Source organism: Otolemur garnettii, unplaced genomic scaffold (assembly GCF_000181295.1).
Source record: "Otolemur garnettii isolate 467f Iridium unplaced genomic scaffold, OtoGar3 scaffold00003, whole genome shotgun sequence".
NCBI lineage: Eukaryota > Metazoa > Chordata > Mammalia > Primates > Galagidae > Otolemur > Otolemur garnettii.
The window spans coordinates 19,602,259-19,607,689 of NW_003852398.1; positions in this window are offsets into that span (position 1 = coordinate 19,602,259).

The window sequence follows — 5,431 nt, forward strand, 5'->3', positions numbered from 1 at the left end:
AGGGGTTATGTTATTTATTGTTTGTTATGGGTCATGCTGATAATTATTGTTTAAAATAAGGGCTAACATGGTTTTTACTTTGAACTTTCATGTATAAAACTGTGCTTTGGGAAATGGAAGGACAGAACAGTTTGGAGAGGTTACTCTCACTGTTCTCGAATCACTGGCCGTCTGACAAATAAGTTTGGTGGACCTATCCCTGTCTCTGCTATTGGCTGACAGTAACAGGAGGATGGACCCTCTTCATCTGGTAACATTTCAACAACAGTAGACTAAAGCCACTGTGACACTGGTCACGTAGACCTGAGTCCAACTGCCAAAATCTTTTAAAAAGTCCTTTATTTCTGCGTAAAGACAGGATGACAGTATAGGGATAAAGGGAAATTTGTCCTTTCCCCCAAAAGTTCACTGAAAGATCAACTCATAAGTAAAGAGGATTAATAAGAGAAGGGATCTATTTACTAGGCACATAGGGAGAAATCACAGAGTGATAACCTAATTTTCCAATGGTGTTCAGATATCTTTATATAGTCCTTTTAGAGCAGGGGAGGGGGAATTGAAGATTATAGGGCATAGACAGTTGCTGGGGATGTTGCTAGGGAGGATGAATGGCTGGGGAGAAAATAGATTGACTCATACATTAACCTGGGGACAGATGTTTATGACCCAAATGATTTTGACCTGGTACACCTATATTTGGGAAACTTATTCCTTAAAAATTTGGGGATACTTGCAAGTTACCAAAAACAATAGAAAAATTCAGCATTGTAGCTAACTTCAAAATAACTATACAAAATCAATTGTATTCCTAGATAAAAAAGAATTACAAAATAATATTAGAAAAAGAAAGATAGCATTGTATCAGCAACCAAAATAGAAAGTACCTATCAATATAGCTTTAACAAGAGCTGTGCAATTTTTTTTTTGAATACATAATCATTTACTACTTGCAAGTAACTTGGTAACTCAAAAGTAATGAAATTTGTATTTCTTTTACAAACCATTGGGATTTTTAAGTTATCATAATTGTACTAGCTAGGATCTTCAACTTTACTAGGAGTGGGGGAATGAGTACACTTATCTCATAATTGATTTGTAGATAATGCTTTTGTTTCCTCATAAAATTAAAATATTTGTCCCCTTGCCCCCCCCCAAAAAAAAATTTGGGATAACAGGAAAGGAGGAAAGGGTATCAATTGTCTACTTTAATTCTCTGATCATGTTTCAAAAAGGATCGAGCCACCTGTCACTGTCAGCCAATATGCAGAGACGGGGAACAGGTCCATCAAAGTTATTTGTCAGAAGACCAGTGATTCTGGAGAACAGGGAGAAAAGACTTTCCAAGACTGCTCTGTCTTCCATTCCCCAAATCACAGTTTTTTATCTAAAAATTCAAAGCAGAGACTACATTAAGTCTTATTTTAATAATAATCAACATAACTCAGTGACCTATTACCACATTTCTGATTCAAAAGTCCATTTCCTAAATCACTCTTCCTAAACTATTCAAGATGGGCATCATAAGGGTAGGAGCTAGATTTACAAAGCAACAAGAATGAGAGACAGGAGGTGAAGGTCATGTGGTACCTGAATGGACTAGACCAGCTGCGTCATGTTGGCCCTAGCCTGACTGACTCCCTCTTATTTTCACCAGATGTGTTGTCATTCCGGCCAGTCCAATTTATACAGAGAGAGAAATCCTCCTACAGTGTTTCTTGACCTTGAACGATCTTCAATTCAAAATATTCTTTATACCAGGGACTCATTGTTGGGGTCAGGAATCTTGGTTCCCTAAACCCAGTTGACCTGGCTCAATTACTCAGCAGAGCTAGAAGGGTCAATTGAGATTTGGCAGGAATTGAAAGTGAAAGCAGGTAGAGACCAAAAGTAAAACTGGAGCAGCGCAGGCCCAGCACAGGCCACGTGAACAGAAAGCAAAAGGAACCTGCACAAGCTCTAACAAAGAAAGATTTTATTTATGAACAAAGAGAAAGCTTAGAGCACTTCCAGAGAGAGTTGGAAGTGGGTCTCGCTCATGAATGAGAAGAGATGAGAGAGATGCAGACCACAGGGCTTTGTAGAGATATAAATAACCTCTTTTTCTCTGTTTGAAATTTGTTTGTCTCTCTGTGCCTCCAGGCAGCTCTGTCCTTTTCTGTTGGTCATTGTTGTGTATTGTTTTTTCCTATTGATCATAGGTTACCTAAGTTGCCTCATACCCACATTCTTTTCCCTTTATTTATTTATTTATTTTTATTTTTGTTCAGTACTGCTAAGTGTTGATCACAGCATTTCCACCACATTTTTATGGACCCTCCAGACCTCCTTATCCATCAGGGCAGGCTTTTCTCCCCTCCCCCTTGAAGCCCCTTTCTGTGTCTCTTCTCACTCCTATTTTGGGATGAAATTTCTTTAGCGCCTGCAGATGCGAATCCATCATCCACCTCATTTGCCAGCAAACTGATAAACTTCTCTTAACTTCTCGCCTGACCACCTGTCCTTATTCTTCATGCTCACTAATTTGGCCTTGAGAACAAATCCTGAACTTTAAGTGACAAAACTTTGAGGGACCAGGAGTCTTTCCTTTATAAAAAGATATCTACGTATGAATCAATTACAGTCTGTCTTGTTCAGTGCATGTTCAACTTGAGAATTCTTATGCATTTTCTATTTTAGAAAATTCTTAGTGTGTAAACATTGCTTCTCCTACATTTCCTCTTCTATTCTTCTGAAACTCCAGTTAGACTTATCAGTATCTCTGCCTCTCATCTTCGTCTTTCTTAATACTTCAATCATTGTCGTCTTTTTTTTTTCCATGCTGCAGTCTGTAATACCATCCCGCAATTCACTTATTTTCTTTTTGGCTGTGTCCATTCTAGAGTTTATCTTTTCTGTTAACTATTTCAGTGATACAGACTGTACTATTACAGACTATATCTTTACTTCGAAGATTTTACTTCATACTCTCCTATATAAAGACACATACCTACATATAAGGTCTGACAATTAAGCTCATAAACTCATCCTAAGAAAAGTACTATATACCTCATTGCTGAATATCACTACAGTCACCTTTGAAGTTCTCCCCTCGGGAAGCTATCCACTGATGCCAGCATCTAGTTTACCCTTTAAAGCAATTTTGGAATTCTTTTTCTGGAATGGTCATCAGATCAAAGTCTGACAAAGAATTTCATGAACTTGCCACCGTGCACTTCCATTGGCAGCACTGTACAAGCAACTCAGTAAGGTTTCACTACCTTGTATGTCAGGGACTCACTGATCATGTTGACGTGTGCTGCTGTCTTGCTGAGCAGTGTTCATTGTTGTTGTTTGTGTGTTTTTCTGTGCTGTATAATGATAGCTCTGATGGTCATTCCAGAAAAAGAGTTTCAAAATTGCTTTGGGGGCAGACTAGGCAGTGGTGTTGGTGCATAATTTCCCATTGGGAGTTCTTTGAGGGTGACCATACTCAGCAATGAGGTATGCAGTACCATTTCTAAGATAGTTCTTGAACTTAATTGTTAGATCTCATACGTATGTATCTATCTATATATGTTTTTATAATAGAACCTCTATAGTTGACCACCTCCCTACATTGACCACCTCCTTAAGTTCACCTAATTTTTCTTTCATAGACTGGATGTGTCCCATATATACTCAATGTACAGTAGGCCTAGTTCCTTATGTTGACCATCTCTGTATGTTGACCAGTTGGCTACAGTCCCTTGGGTAGTCAACTTACAGAGATTCTCCTGTATGTGCATATATATCTGTATATGCTTTAATATAGATATGTATTTTTATATATAAGGGGGAGGAGGATGGAACTATTTTTTGGTTTTATACCTGTTTTCCATTTTTAAGAATGATTTTCTTTAATTGTTCCTTTGGGAGTCTTATAACTACTTATATTACTTATATTAAAGTATTTTTCAGACTTTTCCTATACCATTTATTAATCTAGATTGAATTTATTAAAGATTATTTATCTTAGTATTATTTTCCTTTATATGTTTGAGCTTTTTATTTTGATAATTTTTTCCTACTCAAATGATATTTTATCTGTTTTCTAGGGTCCATAATAATCCTTAGTCCAGAGCTCGGTTTTATATTACTAAAGCTCTTTCCCTAGAGCAACTTCAGGGAAATTCCATATACCTTCAGGTGCTTGTAATGGAACTATATCTAATTATATTCTTTTTTTTTTTTTTTTCTGAGACAGAGTCTCAGTCTGTTGGCCCAGCTTAGTGTGCCTTGGCATTAGCTTAGCTCACAGCAACCTCAAACTCTTGGGCTCAAGTGATCTTCCTGATCTTTCTGCCTCAGCCTCCTGAGTTGCTGGGACTATAAGCACTTGCCATGATGCCTGGCTGGCAAATTTTTTTAATTTAGTAGAGATGAGGTCTCACTCTTTCTCAGGCTGGTCTGGAACATCTGAGCTCAAGGGATCTTCCCACTTCAGCCTTGGAGTTTTAGGAATATAGGTATGAGCCACTGCACCCAGCCTGTGTCTAATCTTTATGCTGTAGGCAGGGAGATGCTTCTTACCTATTATGTAGGCACAGAGGTAGAAAGCAGTGTACAAACTTTCTCCCCTCCTCAATCTTGTTCTTAGTTGTAAGCACCAAGCATATTGCCCACAGGCAGTATCTGTCTGCTTCTGGTCCTGGGTCCCAGCATTCCCAAAGTTTTAGCTTATATACTTTGCAATTTTATCAATTTCTGTTTTCACTATGTTTGTTATAGAGAACATTTTATCTCTTTTTATACTTTTCCACTTCTTATGTTTACCTGTGATGTGTTCTTAGAACAGAAAGTAGGCTGTAAGTTATAAACTCATTACATCATCTTGACTGGACATTGAAGCAAGACTTTGTCCTGAAGTAGGGGATTTTGTCTCTAGGGATCCAACTTCCTTGGCAAAAATCCATGGTATGTACAGGGTGGACATAAAGTTCATGTGCAATTTGAATTAGTTTAATTAGTTTAAATTGCACATGAACTTTATGTCCACCCTGTATATGGGCTTCTGAAGTGTTGGCCCCTTCTTGGTATGGTGTTAAATGTCTGCTAGAGGTGACCGCTGGCTTTTTTCTTCTTCATGTTAACCTCAAAGTATCTCTATATTCTCCCTTGTTATTGACCTCAAAGATACTCGCTTATCTTTTGCTTCTTTTTTATAGTCATTGATGGTCAGCTACAGAAACCCTTCTTAGCACCCAAAAAATGTTCTTATTTCCTGGAGGACAAATTAATGTTCATACGCTCCTGGCAGGTGAAAGGCAATAATTGCATTTCATCCATCTAACTCGCAGAAGAAAATGAAGATGAGCAAAGCAGTTGAATGTTCAGTCTTTCTTCGTAATGAAACTAATAATTTGGCGTACTCTTCTAAGAACCTTCTGTTTTCCCTGCTGGAACACTCTTCTAA